Source organism: Oryzias melastigma, linkage group LG18 (assembly GCF_002922805.2).
Source record: "Oryzias melastigma strain HK-1 linkage group LG18, ASM292280v2, whole genome shotgun sequence".
Taxonomy (NCBI): domain Eukaryota; kingdom Metazoa; phylum Chordata; class Actinopteri; order Beloniformes; family Adrianichthyidae; genus Oryzias; species Oryzias melastigma.
In genome coordinates, this window is record NC_050529.1 from 15,057,254 (window position 1) to 15,070,930 (window position 13,677).

General features: G+C 38.4%; 1 long non-coding RNA gene across 2 annotated transcripts in view; it reads right to left on the reverse strand.

The window, feature by feature from the left end:
- LOC112155881 overlaps positions 1–13,677 on the reverse strand; it is a 98,839-nt gene that overhangs the window by 55,825 nt on the left and 29,337 nt on the right. The gene's annotated exons all lie outside the window — the stretch shown is intronic.

A 13,677-nucleotide genomic window follows, 5' to 3' on the forward strand; every position in this document is an offset into this window, starting at 1 on the left:
TCTTGTTTTTGTAATCACTTTCTTTCTTCTCTCAAAAGGTCTTGACTTTTGCCAGGCCACATTTGTATATAGAAACATTGTTCTTAATCTATCCCGCCTGGATAAAGGAAGGTTAAATAAAAATAGATAATTGTAGGTATCTTGGCTATCTTGAGTATCTTGAGTATTTTGGGTGTTGCAGGTATCTTGGCTATCGAGGGTATCGTAGGTATCTTGGTATCTTAGATGTCTTGACTATCTTGGTTATTGTAGGTATCTTGGTATCTTAGATGTCTTGGCTATCTTAGATATCTTGAGTATCTTTGGTATCGTAGGTATCTTTGCTGTCTTGGGTAACGTAGGTATCTTGGGTATCGAGGGTATCGTAGGTATCTTGGCTTTCTTATATATTTTGGTTATCTTGGGCATCGTAGGTATCTTGGTATCTTAGGTGTCTTTTCTATCTTGGGTATCTTGAGTATCTTGGGTATCGTAGGTATCTTTGCTATCTTGGGTAACGTAGGTATCGTGGGTATCGTAGGTGTCTTGACTATCTTGGTTACTGTAGGTATCTTGGCTATCTTTGATATCTTGGCTATCTTATATATCTTGGCTATCTTTGGTGTCGTAGGTATCTTTGCTGTCTTGGGTAACGTAGGTATCTTGGCTATCTTTGGTATCGTAGGTATCTTTGCTGTCTTGGGTAACGTAGGTATCCCAGGTATCTTGGGCATCGTAGGTATCTTTGGAATATTAGGTGTCTTTTCTATCTTGGGTATCTTGAGTATTTTGGGTATCGTGGGTATTTTAGGTATCATGGCTATCTTAAATATCTTTGCTATTTTCAGGTATCGCAGGTATCTTGGCTATCTTGGTTATCATAGGCATCTTGGCTATCTTGGGTATCTTGGCTATCTTAGGTATCTTGAGTATTTTGAGTATCTTGGGTATCATAAGTACCTTGGATATCTTGAGTGTTTTGAGTGGAATCCTCTATGAATGAGCTTCCCTACACGGTCACATGCACCACGTGTATTATTTTGATTTTGCTATTAAAATACTTGTGTTAATCTTAAAGTGTGTCTGTTCTTCCATCGGATTCAAAAATTATCCACCACACTCTCCATACTGTACCAGCTTAATAGTAGCTACTCCCCTCAAACTTTGCTGAAGCTGCTGGTCAAAATGGTGCAGTTGTAGAGACACGTGAGTGGATCTCCAAAGCCAAAAAATGAATTTATTGCTGGAGCATTTCCATTCAGCTTCTTCAACTTTTAACCTCACTGACTGAAACTGAAGTTGCTTAGTAAAGAGAGGTTCCATTGCGATTCAGTCAGTGTAAGTAAAAATTTAGTTTGGGATTATCTAATCTATCTAATCATCTGAGTACCATAATTCAAGTAGTTTTTCTTCTTCTAACTTGAGAAATTACTGTACATTAATTGCTATAGCAACAGAACTAATTGAATCTGTGGACGTTTGAAAAGTTCAAGTTGTGATGATTTTCTAAATTAAACTGAGATTAGTTTGGATGGAAATTTCCAGTCATCCTGTGAAAACGCTCTAATATCTTTTTGGCGGTTTGGGGGGTTGGGTGTTTCTAGATTCCAAAAAAAAAGGCCTTTAAGCACAACTGTAGAATCGAGCATGTTCGTTCTCCACAGTTTATGGATTTCTAAGCCTCTGCTGCACATTCATATTTTATATTAGCCTATTTCACGTTTTTGAAACCGTTTTGGAAAATCCGCTCCTACGTTTTTGGAGCAAGTCCATACAGTGAAAGCAAGAAATCTTCCAGTTCAAAGAGAAATGCTGTTTTCCTTGCTGTACTCCCTTCTGTACCGGGGAGAGACTCCTAATGGAATCCAAGAGACCGGATGTTTATGGATGACTTTTGTACCTGGTGTCGGTTCAACGTCTTGCAAAGGAGAGACAGAGGAAGGTCCTTTTGATTTAATGGGGCTGTACCTGCGAACCCAGAAGTCATTTCCATTTAGTAATCTGCTTCAGGGGTGGAATGAGAAGCAAGGCCGAGCCGACCTCCTCATACTACTTTCCAACGATGTGCTTGACCTCACCATCGGGGGAGCACATGCAAGGTTAAGCAGGCATAAAAAGGTTTGCAGCAAGGTAAAGAACAAATAAATTAGAGATAATGTAGATTATTTCTTTAAATGTTTACAACAGGAAGATCAAATGCGTAAAAGAGTGAGTGGATGAACCCCGAGTCCCAAAATCTGTCCTGGCTTTCCGTTCACACGCCAGGACCTTGACCAGCTTATTAAAGCCAGCTCCCCAGAGTGAGCAGCAACACAACCGCGGGAGACCGTCAGCAATTTTTTATTTTTTTTTGTACGCCACGATGCCCAGCAGCTTCCCAAATCACACCGTCCCAAGGACACGGAGAGCCTGCTGATGTGAACTGGAGAGACGAGCACAATGTGTCGCCTCGTTTCTGTTCCATTATTTATTTGTTCTCCACTCAGCCGTCCAATCGAAACAACTTTCATCTCAAGATTGCCACATCTTAAATGAAGAGATCAGTGTGACGGATTAAATGAAAGGGCTTTTAATGGTGAACATGCAAACATCTGTCTCTCTGGAGGGCTGGAGTGTTTACCTCTGAATTGTAAGGACCAACTTTTAAAATCATTGAGTTGGGCAGGGAAAAGCTGAGGTCCATTTAAAGCTTTTCTTCATTTTTGTTCCGAATTTTAAATTCCAGCTTGAGCCAGTTAAGATGCATCATCAGTGGCTAGTGTCGAAATAGTAATAGAGATGAAAATTCAGACGTGTAGCCTTAATAATCCCTTATGGAATAACAAGGTTGCTGGAGCCTATCCCAGCTACTCTTGAGTAAAGGCAGGGTACAAAAGGTAACAACAACAATCTTCCTTCTATCCATCCATCCATCCTCTCATTCATCAGTCTGTTCTTTTGTCCATCCATCCATCTCTAGAACCCTCTAAATCCCTTCCGGAGAAACGGGGTTGCTGGAGCCTATCACTGCTACAATTGAGTGAAGGTGGGATACAGGGAGTAACAATGAGAAATATACATCCACCCATACATCTTTTTAACCAGTCAAGCCCTACCAAAACACCAGGGTTGCTGGAGCCTATCCTAGCTCCTCTCGGGTGAAGGCGGTGTACATGTGGTAATAATTAGAAACTTCCTTCCATCCATCCTTTCATCCATCTTTAGAACCCACTCAATCTCTTCTGGAATTACAGGGTTGCTGGAGCCTATCCCTCTTACTGTTGGGGAAAGGTGGGGTGCACGAGGCAACAACAAAAAGCGTACGTCCATTCATAATAAGTAAGTAAGTATTTAAATAGTACTCTTCAAATAGGGCAACTCACAAAGTGCTTCACAAAAGCTAAAATACAAGACAGATCAATAAAAACAATTCATATTAAATAAATACAGGAAAAAGATCAAATATTCTCATTATATAATAAAATATATAAGACATCCATCCATCCATGTTCATTAATTTACGTTTCAGGGTCACGGGGCTGCCTTAGTTTACCCTGAAGGCAGAATACACAAGGTAAAAGAAAGGGGTAAAAACAGTTTGTGTGCATAAAAATATATTAGGTAAGTTTGTTAGTTTTTCATTTTGCATTGTCTGTTCTTTTTTAGCTCAAGTTTTGGCGCGCTTAGTGTAACTCAAACTTCCAAAAACTTTGAACGGCTCAGCTTTGAAGTCCTGAGGATCAATTGTTTAGTTTCTTTTCGGTTTTACTTTTGGTCTGTTGTGTCTCTGAATGTCTAACAGGCAGATGAATAAAAGTGTCAGATTTAAAAACAAGAAGTTTACTAACCAAAAATAATCTTTGATGTTACCTATGAGATTCTGGATGGAAAGCAAAAAACAGCAGAAATCACAGAAAAAAATGTGGCAATTTGACTGTAAGTGTGTCTATTTTTAATGTAAGGTTGGATGTTTTATCATAACTGCACCCAATGTTGTTCACTTTTATCCCCAAAAAAAACCCCAAAAATTACAAACCTTTTTTCCATGTAATAATATGATTTGATTCGTAATTTGACTTAATGTTTTAAGTTTACGCCTCAGTATGAATAAAAAAAGTTAAGGTTTATAAAGTCAAATCACTTATAATTTCGCTTTCCTGGATTTATTTATTTATTTATTTTTTTATCTAGACTGAGTGTCCTTGTTTTGTCTTAACTGTGAACACAAACTCCAAACATCATATTTCATTTATGAGGGGAAACAAAGCTAAAATGAAATGTTTCCAAGAAAAAACATCAGTGCTTTCTGCTGCACAACCTTTGATGTGATTAGATTTCATAGAAAAGAAAAGCCTTTTCACTCTTTATGTTAGAAACCATTCATTACTGAACACCTTTTTTGGTATAGAATCTTTTCACAATTACCGTTTGAAATAAGTAAAAAAATGAATGATCTTTACAACTGTCAAAAAAGAAAAAAAAAGAATTGTTGTCAACCAGATACCTTCTTACATCCCGTGAGTGGGGTGCCCTTCCTAAACCCCTTACAGACATCGTGACAACTTTTAATCTGACCATGTGATGAGTTTCACGTGTTTTAAAGTAAAAGTGAAATTAACAGGAAGTTCTGAGAATAAGAAAACCAGAGTTACTCTGGAACTGAAGGTCCACCTGCAGGTATGCGCCTCCCCCCTCCTGTCGGACAGCTGTCAGGCTGCATTTTTGATGTGATTGTGTTGTGCTTCATTATGCATGCCATATTGAACCAAAGCAGAAGGTAATCATGGCGAATTAAATATTCATTGTTACACACAGCATCAGAAGCCACAAAGTGACCTCAGTTAAACAATAGGAGACATCAAAGCCAGTAAACTCTGACGGCATGCGGGGGAACCATGGGGAAGCTTGAGGAACGCTCATTTAGATGACCCTTGTTCATAAACATCTAGAGGATCCTCAAAGTCCTAAGAAGTAGTACTTTCTATGCATCGTTAGGTGCTTAAAAGTGACCAATTTATTATTTAAAACTGTTTTTTTTGTTAACAAAAGTGGCACAGGTCATCTAAAAAGTCTTTTTCATTTTTCAAAAAACACAAATCAGATATAGTATTTTTTTTTTTTTTTACATCCGAATCCTCAAGGTTGTTGGTGCAATTAAAAAAACACTAACACTGAGCATAATAAGCTCATAAAACATATTTTACTCACACTGGCCACTTCATTACAGACATCTGTTCAATTACTTGCAATCATTAAGTCCCTCACATTGCAGCAACTTCATTCATTAAGGCATTTCCCACATTACAAAAATGACTCCGTGAAGTATAACAGGAAATGGGACACTAAGAGATTAGAAAAATGGTAATTTTATCGGCAAATTGGGTTTTGACCAGTAACTGTACAGCATGTGTGAAATCACTCACTGTTTTGCATTGGGCTGATTAAAGGCCTGATTTTCAGCTCTGTAGTTCCCAACATCTTGGACATCAAGAAGTCCCAACGAATACAAATGAAAAAGGGGGGATTAGGAAGAACAAACATGCTTGTTGCATGTTAGAACACGCCCAGTGAGGCTGTTTGGAGCAAAGGGATTAACTTTCACAAGCCACACTCATGTTTCTGAGAGATTTCAGAGTTTGCTCAGAGTTTACACCGGATCCAAACTCTTATGACCGCATCCAGCAAAATATTGCAGTTCCAAACAACCATGCACCTACCAACATCACACTAAATCAGAACTAAACCATACCACACTGAACAAAACCAAACTAAACCACACCACTAACCATACCACACCACAATGAATCAAACCACACTGAACCAAACCACACCAAACCACGCCACACTGAACTACACCAAACAGATCCAATGATCCAGATCCACACAGCACTTGTCATACCTGCTAACACAAAGTACACCAAGATAAATAACATTTTAAAAAGCAAATGCATTATGAAAATAGAGCTTAACCACACCTGCATACTACCCCCCTTAACCCCTCCCCTTTAATCTATGGAGATGCACATTGGGAATCAGGTGGAGTAAACAAAAAGTTGGTAGGTAGAAATTCGTGCAAATGTAAAACAAGTTCCAAATCATTGCTGGAACACATTAATCTTGGAGTGGATGTTCCTTCTTTTGGTTCTGCTGGAGGTCGTTGTTCACCTTTCGGCATATCCCTTCAGGGGTCGCCACTGCGAATCAGCTTTCACTGATTCACATCATTGGTTTGGTAGAGGCTTTTATGCCGGATGCCCCTCCTGACACAACTCTGGATTCAGCCTGGGGATCGGCACAGAGAGAGCCAGACTTGGAAGCCCTTGTAGCTTCATAGTTAGACAGTAGCATGAACGGTATTGCCTAAGGACCCAGACTGGATTGACACTGGGAAACGTACCCTGCTTTCCCATGTGCCAGTCCCACATGCAGTCAACTGAGCCATTTATCTCTATTAAAGGCCGTACTATTGCAGAGTAAGTGCAGGGATTCCACCAAAAAGCCTTTGATGCATAGTGTTTTAGTCACATATATTCATCCTTTAATGAAAGTTTATTTATTTATTTTTTATTTTTTTGCATTCTGTCTATCGACCCTTTTCTACAACCTTGTGAATGAATAGGAACTTGAAAAATACATTGCATTAAACCGCACTCCAGTAACCTATTTGATCTCACCTCAATATTGCATTTATAAATTAAGAAAGAACAGAAAAAAAGAGAAGATTATCATCTTGGATTCACAACTTGAAAAGTCAGCAACGGCTCTATAAAATAAAGCATGAAAAATAACAAAAATGTTTTTATCCCATTGTTAAATCCATACCACAAAAAATAAAGACGTCCCTAAATGCTAAAAGAAGCTTCAACCTATTACTAGAGAAGCTTTTGAAATGAAGTGACCATAGAATAAAGCTGTCCCACATTCATTGCAGGGGTTACCTTCTAAAAATAAACTGCAAAAGTAGGATTACAAATGTTTAAGGCTGTATAACCCCTAACTACACACTTTTTTCCAGAAAGACATGAACATTTTTTCACTTTTCTGTCTTGTTTAAAATTAAAAAATTCAAATCTTTATGGAAAAATAACTCCAGTTTTATAGAATGAATACAAAGATTTATATTAATTTGGCAAACTGAAGACATTCTGCAGGAGATACAACTCGGAGATTGATTGACAAGGTCGGTCTACAGCCAATCAGGACGCAGAAAACAGCATAATAATCAGACAAAGGAAATCTTGTGACTAGTTTTCTTTGATCTTTTTCTCTTTTGTATTTAAAATATCTTATGACAACATTTTATAAACAGCACAAATGGGGAAACAAAGTTTAAAGTTTAGGGTTTTTGACCAGTTCAAACTAATCACTTTGATGTTGTCTGGTTCCAAAATGGCGCCATCTATAGAGCAAAAGCCAAAAACAAATTCTCATATACAGTCAATGATTTTACCTCTAAAGACTTGCAGGTTTGAATGCTAATACATGATAGGACTTTAATACATTATGGCTGATTTTAGTGACACTACAAGGTAGCTAATTGCAGCCCTCATGACAACAATCATCCCTAAAATTGAGGCGGAAAAATCTTTGTTTGCCTTTTTTTTAATTTTCTGTCTGCCGCATTTGTTCCACAACTTCTGTTTGTGCCGGTCCTGTAGGAGACGGCGCTTTTAAAAGCACCCAGTTCCAGGCCAGAACGCTCTCCATCTTTCTCCCATTTCCAATCAAATGTTTCCATCCACACATCCCCGGTTTAATCCGTTGTCTGGTTTTAAAGAGCCTCTTTTCTGCTTAATTAACTTTAGCTGGAGCCTGTTTGTGCAGGCATGCTATTCAGGTCATGAATAAACTAGGGATTGCAACTGGTTTCTTTGCATTCTGGAGACAGTTTCGTTCCTCAATATTCATCCCGGCTTATTGGACTCATTGTATGCGGACGTGTGTGTGTTTGTGTGTGTGTGCGTGTGGTTTCTTAATGAATAGAGGAATGCTAATGGTGGTAAAACAGTGATTTCTCCAGCTGATTGGGTGTAATGGATGGTACTCAGAACTCCTTCATAATTGATGAGGATGTCTTGTGGATGCCCCACTGCCTTCAGGCTCTGATGTTAGTGTGTGTGTTTGCTGAAGCTGGAAGTCTTGGGTGGGGCCCGCTACACCAGAGAAGTCCGCGTCTGTGTTTTCTGCAGCAGCTCCTGTCAATTCCTATTACCAGAAGCACGCTCCACCATCTCCATAATGCATGACTGTCTACTGCGGGAAAGAATAGTGTCAGATTCCTTCATCGAATTGAGAGAAAACAAAGGCGGAATCTAATTGTTCGCAGAAGAAAAAATGAGATGATTAAATCCCTGTTTTTTATATGTTTCAGTGTGATTAAAAATGGGAGGGGGGGGCATTGTAGAATATGCACAAAACCGTTTTGACCGGATCTCCATGAGGTATGAATACATGGTGCATGTACACAAATGGAGACTCTGAACCCTATCTGGACGGTACACGCGTTTTTTTGAAAATTGTTGACATGGTCATGAATGTAGACGATGGCGGTCACTTCTCTTTTTATCAGTGTTGTCAAAAAATAATCAAATTAATCCCACTTTTGTGCTGTAATTAATCAAGATTAAGCACAATTTATATTACAGTCTGTGGATTTTGAACAAAAACGAGTAAAAGAGTAACTTTTCTTCACTTTTACTGTCTGAAATATTTAAATTTATAAAGTGTTGTTACTCATAAGTGTAATTTGTGAGCACAAAACACATCAGCGGTAAGACAAGCAGAACTGTAAGGACTTTTATGTCTGCAGTATTACTCCAAGAAAACGAATAAAAAGCCATAAAAACAAACATTGTACTTCTGCATTTCAATTGGTCCTGGTGAATATTCGATTCTGATTGGCGTGCTCCATGCGCGGAGGCCAGGAATTCATTGAAAGTGTCCACTTGATTGCGTGGCCAGTGTTTGAGCACCTACACATACTCACAGGCGCGCCTGCATTAAAAGCTGTTGACGAGTTTGAATCAGTTTTTTACAGATTCCTGAAGAATCCTTACTTTCTTAGTGCGTTAAAATGTTAACGTTGACAACCCTACTTGATATGGACAACTGCCGTCCAGAGACATTTACACATCGTCCAATCAGAGCTGCTGCTGGCCAGAGATCCGGCTGCCACCGCCATTTGGCCCCCTTCAGCTGTCCCCCAATTTCATCATCCCCACATGTCACTGGACTGCCCTATGTGACCTCGAAATGTGCCCGGCGGTCACTGACCGATGTCGACTTTTGGAGAAAAAAAAAAATCGTCAAGTTGATGAAAATTGTAACTTTTTCTTAAAACCTCCCCAGCCACCGTAAGGGGTGTAAAAATGTGACTGCCCCCTCCAGATTATAGACGCCGCCATGTGGCCACTTCGCAAATTTGCTGAAAATGTTGCGTTTAAGTTACTTCATGGTGGCATTTTGGGATACGTGACCTTAGTTTAATTTAGCTTGTTTAGAAGCTTTTAAGTGTAACCAAACCCTAAATCAAGTTCTTTTTTTGGCTATTGACCTCTATAAATGTCGCTTTAAAAGTGCTTTCATTACCAAATTTTTGACAAACTGAAATAGACTTGTTTAATTTCTGAAAATATAGTCAACAAAACGTCCGTGTGCTGCCCCCTACAGGTTGAATCGCAGTATTATATTTGAATTCCGTGATTGGTTAAACCATTTAAGTCCCACGTCATGATCTGTAGCTCCAGCAATGATAACAGTCCTGTTCCCCAGCTCCACCCCTCTGTATTTACACATTTTGGTTGTGGGTGGAGTCAGTATCTATCTTCCCTGTTTGGTGACCCTTTAATGTGCAAGGCTGGATATAGGCATAGGCGGCGGCCCATGTGGTGGCCCACAAAAATCCACAATATAAAAAAAAAAAAATTAAGAAAAAAAATAAATAAAAATGTCCAAAGTGTGATAAATGCGGAGTTTAGTGTCAGAAAGGGCTTTCAACAAATGTCAAATAAAGCTTTATTCAAAAATAATTTTTCCGACTGACGTAACTCAAAATTCTTAACTTCATTTGTTTTTTTTTTTTTGTTTTTTTTTTTATAAAAAAAAATAAAAATAAAAAAAATAAAAAAATATGAAAAAAATTTACAATTTTAAAAATCAATTGCAAGACAAAAATAAAAAAATAAAAATAAAAAACACATACAATGTGAATATATATATTCTAGCTGCATCTCATAGACCGGCTAAATCTGTTACTGTAAATACGAAAAACAAAGAGGAGAAACAGAAGAAGCCTTTGTTAACTTTATAATTTGCAGCAGGTAAATTCTCAAATGAAAACTCGATGCTCAGATTCTCTGTTAATCAGAATGCGTGTGGGAAGGCGGGAAACGACGACAATTGGGGCATCTTGTACATGAAACACACCTGTGAAGAAGCCCCTGAGCGCCGCATTGGGTCTGTCATCACTAATACACAAACCCCTGCAGGTAAACGCGTCTTACTCACTGCTCTAACCGACTTCGCCGCTTTCTGTCCTGTTTTTCTCTCTCCACTTTGCGTTTTCAACGTCTTGTTTTCTCGTCTGTCCCCTCCTTAGTTTTCTCCATTCTGTACCTTGATTATCTTTATTAGCATCCCAAAAACTGAGTTTATTTTTTTCATACCTTTTTTATTTTTTTTAGCAAAGACAAACATCAGCACAACGCTGATCCACATTTACAGACATCCTTGCACCAAAACAAAACTACTTCCTACAGGGTTTTAAAAGATACCAGCTTTGAGGAAAAAAATAGAGAAAAAAAAACAAATAAGTAAATAAAAACCCTTGAAATGTTAGACGATAAATAAATACATAAAGGCTCTATTGAGACTGGTAAAGTGGAGATAAAAGGTTCAAATGAAGCAATCCTTTTCAGACACATTTTTTAAAAAGATATTTTATACCAATAAATGCATAAAAGGACTAAAAGTAAAAATGCAGCTAATTTGTGAAGTTCATCTTAGCAAAAAGTATTTAATAAACTTTGTTTTTGTGTCAGTTTGTTTGCAGCAGCATTAGGGGCAAAGTACTCAATGGAACTAATGAAACTTTTATCTGAGAACAAAGGAAAAAACGATTTATAAAAGTCTTGTAGAGTTCAAGAAATGTCTAATAAAAGTTTTTCATCCTAGTAAAATCTGTTGCAAATATTTATGTTTGCAAATTTTCTGAGATGAATGAATCTTGAAAAGAATAACTTGCAATATTTTTCATTTTTTAGATATATATATATATACATATGTATATATATATATATATATATATATATTAAAAGAAATGTCTACACTTTCTTGGTTCTTCTTTAATGTTACTTATATAGATTGCAACATTTTGGGGAAAAATCCTAAATGTTTCACATTTTTAGCCACAGCCAAAAACTGAATCGAGACAGTTTGTTGTTTAAGGTTTTTTAGAACTCGACTAAATTAACTTTGTATTGACTATTATAAAAACATGAGACCATCAACTTTTGTGACATCCTAAGCAGAGGTGGGGACTCGAGTCACATGACTTGGACTCGAGTCAGACTCGAGTCATGAATTTGACGACTTCATACTTGACTTGGACTTTCCTACCTCTGACTCGTGACTTGACTCGGACTTTGATATACATAACTTGTGACTTGACTCGGACTTCAGCTCTCTGACTCGGAAAGACTTGCTATTTTCCCCCAAATCCACGGATTATAAAGTTTAAAGTATATAGAGAGAAAGCTGCGCGCTGCGGTCTCTCTGTCTGTGTTTGTTTACATCCGTGTGTGTGTCGGCCCAACATCCAATCAAATCAGGGCTACGTTTGATTGATGTGACAGTCCAACCAATCAAATTGCAGAAAAACAAAGCCCCGCCTCCCTTTGAGTTCCTGTTTGCCGGTGTTTTAATCAAATGCGGTAAACTGCATTTTTGTTATAGATAAATTATTTTGGATTTTTGAAGTGGGGATGCATCAACTCAGTGGCAATTTCGCTAAAATGCTAGCAAAATACAGTTAATAAAAGCACACATCATCTGTGTAATTAATATTACACTGTTTTTTAAATGACTTGAAACATTAATAGTAGGACTTGTGACTCAACTTGAGACTTGTTGGTCTTGACTTGTGACTCGACTTGGGACTTGAGTGCTTTTGACTTGGGACTTGACTCGGACTTGAGGGCAAAGACTTGGGACTTGACTCAGACTTGCAAAACAATGACTTGGTCCCACCTCTGATCCTATGTTGACGTTGGCAGTGGGGTCATCTGGACCCCTTATAAGACACACACATTTGTTTCCATTAATTTGGCGGACATGAAATCTTTGTCCACCTCCATAAGGTTGGGTCATCTGGGCCCCATAAGGTAGCACAACCATTCATGTCTTCTCATTATAACACTATAGCCTTGTTTCTACTCAGCGGTCCGGTATTTTGAGCGTTTTTGTTGTAAAATTGACCCATTGAACAGTACTAAACATTAGACAGCACCAATATAGCGCTCATTTAAGCTAACCTTTCCAACAGCAGTATCATTCAAACAACATTAAACTCCTGTTATACACCATGTACCAAAACTAAAGCAATGAAAAGATGAGATGGTGAATGACATCCATTGTTGTTGCTTTTCTACTTTTCGCTCTACAAGAATGCAATGACACGCTAGGAGTCTATAGCACGCATGTGCCTTAAAAACAAGGTGGAAGAGAGGCTTAACTAGAAACACTCACTAGAATTAACTGATCTGTACTGTACCACTCCCTACCGGACTGTACCAGACCGCTCAGTCAAATCGAGGCTTAAGTTTCATTTTTAGTTATAGCTCAATAGTCTAGAGTTGGAGTGTGCCCTGAGAATGGGAAATTGTGGGTTCAAATCCACACTCGTCGGTTCCCTCAACCTGAGGGAACAAGTTGATCAAACTCAGGAGTGTGACATCGAACAGGACTTTAACTTTAGCTTTGGCAAGGCTCCACAAGTGTCAATCTCATCTAGGTCAAACTGTCTGCTCATCTCTAACATACTTATTTTCAATAGGAAGCAGAGCTAAAGGACGCTTCATGGGCAGAGAATCTCTGGCTGGCTTTGATGAATAAGTAGTTTGTCTTGATCTGGAAATGAAAATGTCTTCATCGTTGGGTTCACACTGTTATGTAGTGCTTGGTTCTCACACAATAGTGAGGCGTGGATTACAAGTCGCAGGGTGTGACATTTACTTATGGGCTGACAAACGCCTGAAATACATCATTGTGATCACGAATCATTGTTAGCCTGTCACGTTTTCAGAACTTGATCTGAACGATAAATTCCGTTTTGGAAAAGAAATGCTAGAATTTTTTAGAGACTACAACTAACTCCTGGCTCACACTGGATGCAGAAGCGCCGCAAAGCTGTGTGGAACGGAGGCCACTTCCATTCGGCGCCCTTGTTAACCTATGGGGTAGTTCACACCAGCGGTAGGCTCTTTAGTCATGATTATGCAATTATTAATCAAAATCCAAAATACTGTGTCTTTTTCTACTGCATAGTTAGTGTAGTTAATTAGAAATTTGCTTCATGGTTGTGGCAGGACCGTTGGTGCTAAGCAACCCCGCCCCCTTTCCCTTCCATGTTGCTGAAAGCTCAGTTAGTTAGCTAGTTTTTTTCATCTGTTCCCGATTCAGAGTGATTTGAATAAAGATATGCTATTTTGAACTTAATTTTCT